Source organism: Cydia pomonella, chromosome 13 (genome assembly GCF_033807575.1).
Source record: "Cydia pomonella isolate Wapato2018A chromosome 13, ilCydPomo1, whole genome shotgun sequence".
Classification (NCBI taxonomy): domain Eukaryota; kingdom Metazoa; phylum Arthropoda; class Insecta; order Lepidoptera; family Tortricidae; genus Cydia; species Cydia pomonella.
The window spans coordinates 5,949,119-5,964,042 of record NC_084715.1 but is presented as its reverse complement, the minus strand read 5'-3'; the positions used below and the strand labels follow the sequence as shown (position 1 = coordinate 5,964,042).

The 14,924-nt window shown below is 35.1% G+C and overlaps 1 long non-coding RNA gene across 1 annotated transcript; it reads left to right on the top strand.

Moving 5' to 3' along the window:
* Positions 1-3,872: 3,872 nt before the first annotated feature.
* On the top strand, positions 3,873-4,757 carry LOC133524036 (uncharacterized). The gene is made up of 2 exons (XR_009800314.1): positions 3,873-4,181; positions 4,594-4,757. It is a non-coding gene; the product is annotated as an uncharacterized LOC133524036 (long non-coding RNA).
* Positions 4,758-14,924: the final 10,167 nt, after the last annotated feature.

Sequence of the window (14,924 nt, the reverse complement as noted above, 5' to 3'; positions counted from 1 at the left end):
GGAATCCAGAACGACGAAATCTAGTGTCCGACCGAAATTTTTGCTTCAGTTTCAGCAGGTTTCGGTATAAAAATTATGTTTCAGCCGAAGCTAGAACAAATCCAAATTGGTTTCGTTTTTGGCAAAAAATCCGCTATCGGACGGACACTACCGATATGTGATATCGTGAGGTGATTCACCTCAGCAGCTCAGGGCCTACCGCGTAGCAGCGATCTCAAAATTTTATAGGCCTCTCTATCCCTCGAATATTCAAGAGCGATAGAGACAGATCGATTTTCGGTAGCTCTGCTCTCGGTAAGTGAATGGAATAAAAGCTAGCTTTGAAAGCCGTGGACTGTTTGCTTGGGGTCCGGTGAAACAATGCACGTGTGGACACACCACTCCACAGACTATAAATAAGTGAGATTGGCTCACATTTTGGCGGCGTATGTGGATATATTGGTACTACATGGTTGGCAATTTTTAGAACAGGGGATTATACAGTTCCACTGTTCCACGTAGACAAAATCACGGGCAGTAGATATAATTTTTTTTTCTTTGTATTATTTATGGTTATGGAAAAATATACTTTCCTGTGCTCTAAGCGCCATCTACAAAATCTTTATTTATATAGAAATGTAAAAAAATATTGTTGTGACAAGTCCACTGGTGTTTCCACTATGTTTCACCATTAGTTACATTTTATTTACTATTTTATGTGCCATTTTACATTAGTCAAGTTCAAAGCTAGAATAGGTCTTACATCCTTATTTATAAAACTTTACAAGCCTGTAATAGGTAATGGAACACACATAATATATTAATTTATAATGTAACTGATAATGTGCTTAGTCTTTCTTACTAGATTCTTAGTAAAACAATTTTTTTTATACAACACGGTGGCATACAAGCATACAGCCCGCCTGATGGTAAGCAGTCTCCGTAGCCTATGTACGCCTGCGTTGAGCTCTAGCAACCTTACTCACCGGCAGGAACACAACACTATGAGTAGGGTCTAGTGTTATTTGACTGCTGTTTTCTGTAAGGTGGAGGTACTTCCCCAACTGGGCTCTGCTCTAGATCTGGAATGACATCCACTGGCTGTGCCCTACCACACAAAGCGAGATGACATTCACAATGCCCATACCTCTCTTTTGGACGTAGTTTAAGGACGTATCCGGGTCCCAGTATAAATAATAGGTAAGTAGTTAATTTATGTTTTATCCCTATCTGACAAATACAATCAAAATAACAGATTAAGACAAATGATTAATAGTAAATTGATGCTTGTAGTAGTTGTAATGCGTTTATGGCCTCCCCAAAAAATTGCAGCATTTGATCGACCAATTGAATTCCCTGCTCTTTACTTAGCCAGTTACTATCTAAAATCGCATGTCATGCCTTTTTTGTGTATCTAAAACAATCAATCAAACCGGAACTACATTAATAAAACTTGACGCGACGCGTGTTCAGTCAATCAAATTGTATTATTTTTTATTACCAGATTCACACTATGAACACCCCACGTGACGTCACGTCGGATGTTCATGGTGTGATTCAGGGCCCTTATTCGACATGCTAAAAGTGACGTTTCGTGTTGATTTCCATTTGATGTGGGAAATATTGTGACTTGTCGAATTGCTATCATCAACACCTGTCAGTGAACAATATCCACACTAGAGGAGGGGCTTTGTACCGGAATAGTTTTTGGAACAGGTTTTTTGTAATAGACTACTTTTAGCTTGTCGAGTATTTAAAAGTACGAACTTTGATTTCTGAAATAAAACAAATATGAAACTTTCATCACCTCGTACCTCCATTCTTACCGTTACTTTAAGCAAAACAAAATTTTGTTAACAGACGGTCGTCTGGGCGTCTGTTGTATCTAAAAATAGTGTAATAATATATAATAAAAATATGTCAATGGATTCATAGCCTTCACTCAAAACGTCATAATATTTCCGACCCCTACCGAAATAATAAGTCGATATTTGCTTATATAATCCTTATTTTGTAAGACGCCTAAGACCGGCAAATACGTAAACTGCCTATTGGGGGTCATACTCGTAAAAGTGGTATTTTAGACGTACTTTTGGTACGAGTAACAGAGACGTACTTTTGGTACGCAGTCCCAGCTCTAGTCAGGATTCTAGTTGTCAAATATAAGCGTGTCGAATACGTATTAGTTAACTGTCAAATGAAATTAGATCAACGGTAGACTTTTTTGTCGATGGGTATGGCTGCCATGTTTGGATTTATGACATTTGAAAGGGGATCCTAAGGCAGAGAGTAGTTTTTTCTGTACGATTTTGATTCTTCTACTCGACGCAAGATGGAGTTAGCTGCCAAATTCCGATCTTGGCGTTATAAAAATAAACCGCAAGAACCATGACAGTGACATGCAGTTGCGTCGATGTAGGTCTATCATAAAAACGTACATGTGACAATTGTCCAGGATTTAAAAAAATCTTGACAATTAATAAATGTCAAAAAGAAAACTGATTTATTATAAAAATACAAATTATATATAAAGTTTGATTTTAAAACCAATGGTCGTGGGTCCTAACCCCGGCTCTTAACAATGAACATCTTGTAACTTGTGTGCAAAATATCATTTAACTTTTACCAATTACTTTTCGGTTAAATAAAATATCACGAGGAAGAAGTAGCCCCAATAAGGTATATTTTCCCCTCTGGGTTAGAAGGTCAGATGGCAGTGAGACAGGGAGAGATAGTGAAGAATGCGGCAAAATAATCATTAATTGTGTTGTTAGACTAGCTTTTTTTGTTAATATGAAAATTGACGCAACAGCAAGCTCAAAGCCCCTTATGAGTCAGAGCCTGTTAGGTGCAGGCTTAATTGGCTCATCCGAGGGAAGCGGAGCTTCGGCGACTAGCTGGTTGCGTCTGCTTATCAACTTCTTCCAATTCACTTTTACATCAACTTATAAATTTGTAAATTAAGGTCAACTTTGTAAGAACTAATACCTGTGCCATACTATAAATTGGACGATATGCCTAATTAATTGTTATTAATGTTGAATTTTTAATGGCGTATAATATAAGACAGCGGTCGTATAATGACTGAGAAATTTGGATTTTTCTGTTTGAATAAACAGCAAACTGGAGACATTGAGATTAATTATAAACTTATTATTTTAGGTGTTATCAAGAAAAAAGGTCTTAACAGATTTATGAATAGGCATTGGCAGAAAAACAGGCGTCCGACTTTTATCATGTAGCTATATCTATATGACCTCTGCCGCCGACTTTTTCACCCGTTGGCGCCTGTGCCCAAATCCTTCTAAGACCGAAGTTTGCTGTTTCCACCTGTCCAATAAGCTGGCACATAAGACAGCCTTACAACATAACTATTCCCCAAAGTATCTCGGTGTTACACTGGACAGAAGCCTGACATACCGATTGCACATAGAGAAGCTAAAAAGTAAAATAAGGACCAGGATATTTTAATTACGATACATAAATAACTACTAAAACATGTTTTCTGCAAGAAATTAGTTATCTTATTATATTATAAAATATTTATTATCCATGTGTGATGTTTATTTCTTGTGAAGATATCGAAGTTTCGCTGTGTAGCACTTATCGATATATAATATGATCAAAATCGACCCGTCCACATCCCTAAAAATCCACACATACACATTTTTACGCACATATACAAAGCAGTATAACCACCAAAATGGCTACGGCTTGAGTATTCAAATTTGTATTGAGAAAAGGCAACTATATCCTGTCTTTATTTGCCTCTCTATCGCTCGAATATGCAATACGCATGCACTCTTCGTCAAAATCGGTTTCAAACTTTTTCGACTGAGTACGCGCAATAAACGCCTAGTAGTAGTATTTAAATGTTTACCGTACCTATTCATTTAAAGCATCGTAGGACAATGCCGCTATGTAAACTGTAAGGTGGGTCTTAAATTAGTGTGAGTTATTTTGGCACCGGACTCAACCTTCACGTTACAATATTTAAAGTATTGCGCTGTCATAGTAACGAAAATGATAAACACGTCAATCGGAGTAAACAAGTAACTAAATGATGCAAACAAGAAAATATTGCAAAATAGGTACATATATATGTACCGATAATTATTTTGTGTTAAAAATATGAGGCAAATTATACTGCCCGATTATACGGACTACATATTAAAAACGATTATCTTGGAAACAGTCAATAGGTGAACAAAGTTATAGTAAAATTGGTGCATAATTTCAGGGCTTGCCTGGCCCACGCATGATGTACCTACCTACCACGACCACGGCCGTCTCCTATTACTATTTTTTTCTAATTCCCTAACTAGAGAACAATATTTCATGTTCATAGTCTAGAATTTAAAACCTTAGCTACATATTTGTGGCGCTTGGGGTTGAAGTTGAAACCCTGGGGTCCTAGCGTGGGTCTATGAGGAAATGTCAAAACGCCTTTTAAAGGTTTCTGGTGACCAGAGGCCTGGCCTATATTTCAATCGGCGGATCAGCATTGTTATCCAGAGGGGCAGCAGCCTTCTGGACACACCACCGACCGACCAGAATTTATTTATAAGTTTTTATCTTAAGTGTTTTTATGATATTTTATATATAAACTTACAGATGTCGAACCACCAGCAAAGTTTTTGAAGAGGTGTACCTAGTTCCTGGTACCAACTGGAAACTGAAACTAATAATCTACACTCAAGAAAATGAAATATAGTCACAGAAAACTTTAATGTTTTATTTTATTAAAGAAAAACGTTAAAAAAATGTGTAAACAGAAATATATATTTTTTAATTCGTAGTTGAATAACATAATATGTATTTAATCTCCTGTACATAGGAATCGTCTTTTTGTAGGTTTATATAAACAATAAGTACTTAGGTCGATTTAGGCATCAACTCATCACACCAAAATTTTGTTCTAACCGGTCACACCGCCAAAAGCAGTATTATTTGTTTCAACCCGTCACAAGTAGATTTAGTTCTATTAGGACACATCGTAATTTTGTAGCTATTGGTCAAACTGCAAATCTGTTCCTATTCGTCATCCCGTCAAACTGTTCTAACTAGTCACAAGGAGGATACCTAAACAAATTTCACTACCCGCCAAACGTGTAATATAGACCATACAGTAGGTCTTAATGGTGATGGCGACTGTACAATGGGGTTGCGTATACATACAAAGAGCATTCAAATAGTTGGTGATAGACCAAGTGACCGAGTTACTAACAGTTATTATATCTTTTTTATAAATAATGTAATAGCGTAATTTTTGGAAAACCATAAAGGATTCATGAACCATCTCGTAATTTTTAAAAAACGGACTTTAAATCATATGCCTGAAAGATGTGTTAAGGTATACTTACAACTTGGATCGTGAACGTGGTTTAGAAGCAACTGGGTGCGGAGTAAATTGCTTGATTTTTTTTTAGAATTTTGAGCGTTTCTAGGAGAATATGTGGAGCGAGCATTATTCGACGTGTAGGTGTGGGTTCAACAAAAAGATCGCATGTCAATAGTGCTTTATTGTCGTTAAAATTCAATTAATAATCGCCTTTATCGACCATCAACCGTGTGGTCACTTTTTAATTGATTGACATTGTCAGGTATAGTTTCACTACTCGCCGCCGCATTATTCATAGCGCATTACTTATCCTATCGGATACAAGATGTCGCTGATTATTGTAAAGTTATGTTTTAAAAAAAAGACGCCTTACTCTATGCCATATATTGTATGAAAGGAAGGGTATTCCCTGTCGTACGTCAAAAAATCCAAGATGGTGCCCAAGCCCATGGACAAAAAAGTCTAGCAATAAAATCAACACTTGTCAAAATTTGACATTAGCAATCCACAGTCAGGTGACAATCAAATCAAACCGATCCACTTCGAGTTCAGAGCCATTACAAACTGTATAGTAGTAATAAACAAAGTTGATTTTAGTTTGATTATTTTTTCTATGAATGAGTTTTGATTGTTCCAAATGATAATATCCACAGTTGATAGAATCAACACTTGATACAATCAACATGCGATAGAATCAAGTGTTGATTTGATGTGGACGCGAAATTTGACAGTTGTGCATGTCGAATAAGGCCCCTGGTCATAGAAAATAATACGATTTTATCGACTTAACACGGTGTCACGTCGGGTGTTTTAATAATGTAATTACGGTTTTACTCTTTTCTACAGATGAACCATGCTGTCAACGTGAGTTTCCCAAACTTCACAGATCTATCGACCCAGGAAATTCGTCCCATATCAGTTGGAAGGCTATGCAGCCCCGCATCCGTTGCGTGACGCGCTGAAGCGTCACGTGTTCCGCACCGTCGTCACGCGTCACGACATGTTAGACATGTTGACACGCTGTCAATAGCAGCTGAATGTGGTTGAAACAGTGCGACGCAGTGTACCTATATTTATATTTATTGACAACCATAATAGGTCGAATCAGGGACAGTCGCACCAAGCCGTCTGTCATTGATGTATTATGATCATTGACTACCCTTGACCAACGTTTGGCACATTTCGGTAAAGTACTTAAAGTAGTGTTAAAATACCTACGATTAACGACAAATATTTGTAGGCATAACTGTAAATTGTAAATATGTATTGTAATAAGTAGATGTCATAAACTAGCTAAAAAAAGTGACAAAGCTCTCTAGTGGCGAAAGTTACAATTATTTTAGTAAGTATATGCGACATGTATTTCAGTTTATAATTTACATATATGTATAGTAGTATGAGTATGTACTTAAAAAAAACACAAATCAAAAATATGTAAAAAAATATTTTATTTGTAACCAATGTTGTCTCTCAGCAGGTAATAACATACGATGAAGCTTATACCTACTACAACTACGCTATTGTCTTTCCTCTATACATACAACACATATAACTATGCTAGACTATATATATAGTACATAGTAATGTCTATTCCATTGTTGGTATTCCATTGTCGTAGGTGCGATATTACCTGAGATCCCTATTTACGAGAAATTTATTGGATAAACCGTGGACCTCGAAATTTAAGATCTTCGTCAGCCTAAGGCCCCATTCGAACAATTATAGAAGGTAGAGGTAAGGAATGTAATCTCCATAGACACAACTGGGGTCTAAATTGCCAGCTAAAACCATATGGCGCCATACATCCCATGACTGGAGTAAACAATCATAGTTTTAATTTGTTAATAATATTGAAACCATAATCACTAGCTTTCATTACATACATAGAAAGCATAAAAGACGAATAGAACATTCAACTTTTAACGCATAAAGCGGTAATATTTTACAGATATCGGTGAAATGGCTGAAATATCAATAAAAAAAAGTTAAATGTCCCATGATTGGTACCGTTAAAATATGTCCATGCACTTTTACAGCTCGCTGCACAGCCTGTGCATATAGACATATACATACGTTCAAAGGGTTAATGCATGAATCAGGATGACAATCAATTCCGTCTTAGCTTCTAATTAAATTACTATACTACAGCTAGCTAATTAATCAGCACGGGTGAAATTAATTAACACATCGTACGTTAATAAGGATCCGTGTAGACATTTACTGAGTCTCAAGGGGACCAATCAAGTGTAATTTATCCTACATTTATTAAAATATAAGATAATATTATTAATTATATCAGTATTCATTAGCACCTAAATTAATGCTTTGCCTGCGTCTTCGGTTGTATGTAACTCGCCCAAGTCGCCCACCACACTTCTATATTTGTATAGGTAAATTATTGTATAAACTTTCACGCCTTAAGGGTCCCAAGCAAGCTCGGTTCTCCATACAAACGTAGTTACGGTCTCATTTTACGACTTGCTAGATTGCTCTGAAACTGTGTATTAACAATAGGATGAAGTATGTATGTATGTGTATATACTTTATTGTACATATAAATAAAACACGAAAAACACAGTTACAGAATAAATTAAATACAACAAAGGCGAACTTATCCCTATATGGGATCTCTTCCAGTTAACCTTTGAGGAATTAGTAAAACAGAAGTAACGGTGAATGAATGACAAACACAAACAAAAGTGTACAATCACTGAAATTAATGAAATGCACGTTTTGAATACACATTGATACAAATATACATAGCCTCGTAAGGCCCAAGGTCCTACCTATAGGACTTATTCAGTTCGATGAAATTTAAATCATATTCAATTAGGACAGAGTTGCATTTGTTTTGTTTCGTGCAATTTTCAAACAAAATAAAATCTACTGTATTCCGTGCACTATAGGTTCAAATTCCAGTGGCAAATTTTGGATTTTTCATTTCTATGGCTGGGCCTTAAGAGGATAAATAGAAAAATAAGCATAAAATAATGCATATATATATGTATGAAGTATAGGGATTAGGGATGTAATTAGTTCATACAGCTTCAGATACCATAGTTAAAAAAGTGGCTGTGACAGAATCGGACAGACAGACGGACATGACGAATCTATAAGGGTTCCGTTTTTTGCCATTTGGCTACGGAACCCTAAAAATACAGCGAATGTAAGAAAAAAATATTTTTGCTCTATTTTGTTTGTTTTATAAGCTAGAGCTATCTAAACTAATTACAGGCATAGATATACCTCATACCATTGTATGTGCAAAGTTTCATTACAATCCAACACGTAGTTTTAAAAAGAGAACGAAACTCCGTTTGTATGGTAAGGTGAAATTCGGCTGCGCTTTCTGCGGACTCTTAAGGACTTAGAAGATGGAATTAGTAATAACATTTGTGTTATTTCATATTAGAAAACCCCAATAATACTCGTAGTGTAACAACTGGCTTTACAAATATAACACATTCCTTTAAAAAAATACCTATAGGTAGGTAGGACGTAACGTAATATCATTTATTTGATATTTATTGAAATACTATTTTACAGCATTACAGCTAAGGGGCGCTGGAAAAAATAGGTAGTAATAGAGCTAGGTAATAAAATTATACGATAAATATGAGAATAATTAATAAGCTGATGTTGATTCACAATAACATAACATTTTTTTAGAAGGTTTATGATTTTTGACAGCAAACAAGCATGCTAGTGCGAAGACAAAAAGTATCGATAACACACACTGCTAACGTCATTTTATGCGTTATTAGAAATTGGTTATATGATCCATTAAAATAACTTTATGGTTTATGGTTTAAGATGTTTATTTCTCAAAAGATTACAAATAATCACTTACTGAGAAATACATATTTCAACTTAACATAACACAAAGGAGAGCGTAATTATGCAACTTTCAAGGCCAATTTTAAACTAAATATACAACTATGTAAACTATACTACTACCTACATATTAAAACTAAAGTGGGTAGATATAAGCAACGAAAATACGTATGCAACTTTGAATATTATGATCGTAAAATTGTTATTTTATATACCTACAAGTGACTGTGACAGCAAGTACCCGTCATTACATCCCAAAGGGTATCATCGAAGGTAAGACAAAGACAAAATTTATATTCAAGAGCCCTGGTAATTCTTGAGTAAAGGGTAGAATTTTCCATTATGTAGATTTCATAAACATTTCTTGCCTCCTTAGATACAACAATAGAGTAAAGGCTTCATTTAATAATTTGACGGCCGATGTTGAATATTTTAGAACCACTTAAACACAGTCAAAGTGTTTTGGTAATTTTGCCAAATAAACTGGATGAAATGAAATTTTCAATGAGCTTATCGGAACTTATGTACGAAATACCCTAGCTTTTCGGTGATGGAAAACATCGTGACGAAAACTGCATACAATCTGTGAAGAAATTCAAAGATGAATGTTAACCCGCATTGGCCCAACGTGGGAACTATAGCCCATAGCCCTCTCGTGCAGACTGAATTACATAAAAAATAAACTGGATGAAAATGTGATCATCATCATAACAACCAATAGGCGTCTAACGATGGATATGTATGGATATATTATAGTACTATGTATTTATGCATGTTTATTGATATAGTAGTGTATAGATTGTGACTTTAATCTCTCTGTACTGATTTTCTTTTCTGCACCAATTGTAAGTTTCTGTTTGGCCCAATGTTTGACTGGTCGGCCATTTGTACTTTTTTGTATTGTGCAATAAAGGTGAAATAAATAAATAAAAGCCTATTACAATGATTTCCACAACGTCTGCACATTCGGTACCCAGTGACTATCGGTTCTACTCCCTTATATAGTTATATCAACAAATAAGTCAGTCTATTTAAGAATTCGGAGCAGCCGGATCTAATAGTAAAATTCCTACCTTGCCCTCGCAATGTCTAAAGGTTTTTCAATGATTAAGGCGACGTTATACCAGTTTTACTTTCATATCAAGTAGTTGGTACACTAAACATTTTATCTTGTTAATGAAAGAAAATTATATTTATCTGTTCCAAAAAAAGTTTGTATGCTACACTAACTAATTTTACTCATAATATATTTTACCCTTATCGCAAATGAAGTAGGTACTTGCATGAAAAAAATTGTTTAAATAAAGGTCCCTAAAGAAGAACAAGATAAACAATTGCATGGGTTTTCCAATATGATTACTGCATTTGTGAAAAGCAGGGAGGAAATTTCAGATTATCCTCAGAAATATTTTTTTTTAAAGTAAGTAATAATCCTCTGTAAACTTTTGAAAATAATATGTATTCAGATAGCAAATTCAGATGATAGATGGTTGATATAAATGTTTCACATATCAACCTTCACAGATGATTAAATATAGCTATTCTAGTTTAGTAGATTGTTCTAGAGTATTCTAATAATAAGTCATTTATTAAATAATTCATAGAAAAATAGGACTAACTTTGCCTTACGGCATGCCAGCCCCGCGTTACGGTTACGTGATGAATTGACAGTGAATTAACTGCTTTATTCCCAACAAAGGATATTCGAATCCCTGAAAATATAGTATATTTCGTATATATTGGCCTGCTGTCGGGCCTAATAATCGTTTTCCGTTTGTCAGTATATCAGCACATCGTTAGCAATATTTGAAATGCAAAAAAATGGTTCATATGCAAAAATATAAAACGTTGAACATTTTTGGCAATTAGAGACAAAGTAATTTTTTAACAAGCAGATACTTCTGCGAGCGATACTCCAAATTTTATATTAAAGAAAAAAGCATTGAAGTATTGAGTAGAAAGTATTGAAGAAGCGTAACTTTTTGATTTTTTTCTTTTAATATAAAATTTAGAGACTAAGTAGTTTTTAACCTATCAAATATTGTAGAAAATGTGCTGATGTTTGTTCACAAATCACGCGAGGTTTTTTCGGCTACATTTTTGACAACATTTTAGGTGAAATCCGCATGAAAATTCGTTGAGTAATTTATGGGTTTATTCCAGAGGTGTAATGATTTAACCTTGGTAATGTTGGTATTCCAAAAAAGTCAATGGGAGAATATAGAAACGGTGTTTTTTTTTTTCAATTTTTCATTTAAGTGTTTTAAAGTACAGGACTCTGTTTAGTTCATCCAAAAAAATACCTAACCTATTTAAAAATACTCTAATGGCGTAAACCTAAGGTACGTACTGGTTATTCAAATGGATTTTTACCAATATATCATGCAACAAAGAAAGCTCGAAGGACAATTTCAAGCCTTAATATTCTGTGATAACAAGTAACAAGGAAACGTCCTGAATAAAAGAAAACGATGTCGTGCCCCGAGGGGATCCTATGTGGAAATGTGTGCTAAGGACCCAGATTGATAGACTAATATTTATTTTCCTTTCTTTACCGCCGGTTTTTCGTGCGTAATAGTATTTACTGTCCGTCTGGCGGAAAGCCAAATTAATGAATAAACGTTTTGTTATAAGTATTTCAGTACTATTACATGCTAGTGTTATAATAAAGCTTTGCAGTTTCCTGCCTTACTTAGGCAACTCAGCAATCTTGCCTAAACTGTAAACACGGTACTTGACTGAAAAGCTTTTTATTAAGTATATCAAGATTGTGTAAAATACTATTATATTATTAATTCCAAAAAACTTTTTACTGAATTTCTAGGAGACATTCTGAGTTTTTTGGAAGTGGCACAAAAAAAGCACTTCAAATTATCAATCAACTCTTTGGAAGTATGCACATATTGGCTGTTTAACTTGCACACATTTATTTATTTAATCTACAATCAAGAGGCGTAAAGGATACGGAATAAAGTAAACATACATATAGCATAGCGCTAACATAGCTAATAGGCTAGTAAAATATTTTTCACCATACCAGCCCGCGTAGCCAACATGACAATCGTTAACGCTCCGTAGCAAACGAAACGCATATGTCACTGTCGCACTAATATGGAAGAATGATAGAGAGAGATGACTACGCTACGCTACGGAGCGTTAATGATTGGCATGTTGGCTACACATGCAGCTGATAAAGGTTCTCTTAAATGTTCAAAAACTGACGAGAAAGCATTCTATCCACATGTGTGGCAAAATAATCTGACGCTAATTTTGAGTTGTTTCTTTATGGTGGGCTGTTGGCTAGTAAAATTGACTTTAAAATGATGATTTTGAATTATAACTATGTATAATAATAACATTCATTTGGATTTAATGTTGTTTGATATTTTACAATTAGTATTGTCCTTGCATTGTGGTGAACAATTTTGTGTTTCAGTCGGTGGCAAAATTTGTTTAACCCTCGTGCCCTGAAGCCCTCGCAACTCTCAGGGTTCCACTATTCGAACCACTCGCTACGCTCATGGTTCAATTTTGGTATCTTTCGCTTGCTCAGGTATCAATATTAGCAAGAGCGGTTAAACAACAACTTTGCCCTCTTGTAAAACAAATAACCATTTTTTTAATTATGCCCGTTCGTTAAGATCGGGTGAACTTGGATGCGGTTTTTTTAATCAAAAGCAGGATTTTTAGAGCGGTGTGGTTCTTAGACATGTTTTATTAAAATAGTTTCATCCGTTTACGTTTTTATATTTGTTTTATTTTAAATTTAATATTATTTCGCTTCTAATTTTGTATGCCTCGCGACGTTGAAACCCTCACAACGCTCAAGATTCAGCTCTTAAATATTGGAACCTTTCGTTTGAAATTATAAGCGCTAGCGTCAATGAAAACTATGCACTCTTGTAAAATAAATACATAGTAACTAGCACACTTGTTTTAATTTCTGTTGCTTCGAAACACACACAAGTCCATTCTCCACGAATTTTATCTTTCGTGTTGCAGGAAAAGTAACTCAGTTTTTTAATTAAATTTTTGCGCGCTGATCCGTACTATTCAAACTCCAGTCGTACTTTTTTCATTTCGTTATTTGAGTTGAGATACTAGCAATAGGTATATCCCGCGACAGAAACTAAAAACAAGGTCAAAGCAAAAAGCAAGCGACAGCAACGAAGTTTATGCATACAGCAAGGATTTACAAAATTGTAAGTTTATTCAATTAAGATCAAACATTACCAGGCCAATTTAAACGTACATTGACATCAGAATTATATCTGAATGATGTCATTTAGTTATCGTGCAATTCGCTCGTACTTGTCCGTACATGCATGTATTGGTGCGAGCGAGACGCATGATAACTAATTTACTATCTCTTAACGTGTCTTAGGTACTTGAATATAATTATGTCCTCCTTACATTAGGCACTCGAACGTCTTGTGCCTAATATTGCTTATCAAAATATGTATTGGCCATCACATCTATAGCGGATGATTGTTGCAGCGTCGGGTAAAATCAGGTGTTGCGGGGAGGTTGATTGCAACGTCTGCGATGACTGAAGAGTCCAATACCAGAGCGGCATCTTCTGCCACAGCAATTACAAACATGACCAGAGTCCAAGGGAGGAGGTCTAGCAGCGCGGAGTCTTTTCTGCCTAAGATTCTCTAACCAGTCCTTGTCATGCTTGTCTACACCCGCTTTGAGATCTCGACGCCACTCTGGCCTCATTTCAGCCTGAGATTCCCAATTGTGAGGTACATATTATATACCCTTATTTAATTCTCTATTATAACTTTTGATAATAATATTTTGATATAATAACACAGTCACATTAATATCCTGTGGCAGTGACAAATCGTTCTGCATATTTATTGTTATCCTTGACTATGCGTCTAATCTTTGTCCAAGCTCGTTTCAACGAATTTAGCATAAGTGTACGCAGACGATGAGAGACGAATATTATTGCGTTTATTTCATAATCATAATCTTTATTTGACTTTTGATTTATAGGCAATAGAATTGCTATAAGTATATTTTAATTTGCATCCTTTTTCTACTGACTTAATTGGTTTGTCCGGTTTATCGGAGAACCTTGTGTTTAATCTTGATATAAGCCAGCAAATTTGGTTTCGATTTAAATGAAAATCACCTATAAAGTGGGTCGATATCATATCTTTTAAGATGATAAAGTCAGGGCAAGATAACTCTGTAGCAATTTTTATAGCACATACGTTTAAATAACACTTGCACGTATGTGCTCTTAAATAGTAAATTTTGATAATAAACATCACTTTGGTATTCGTGCCCTGAGTTAGCTTATATGAACTGATTTGTTTAGAAATGAGGTAGTTTTTATTATAATTAAATGTTTTAAATTTTTAATGCATCAGAAATTTTATCGATACATTGTAGATGATTATTGCACATCACTATCAGCAGAGGGCCAAAATTCTGTTGCTGAATGACAATCGACGCTTTTGAGCCATTTTTGAGCCTTTTGGTTGCGCTCGAAAGCGTGATATTAATAAAGTTATTTCTCAAAAGAAGATATATAAAACTTCGTTGTACATCTACTAAAATAAAGTTGATTTTTGTTTAATTATTTTTTAGTCAGTTTTGCTTGTCACCAGAGTACCTACCGCGAACCACGTTCGACGTGTTGCCTCCCTATCATACTTACATACGAATTTACAAGTGCGACAGAGAGGCAACACATCGAACGAGGTTCGCGGTAGGCCCTCTGGTAATACTACTCTTTGCCTGGCAATATGAACAA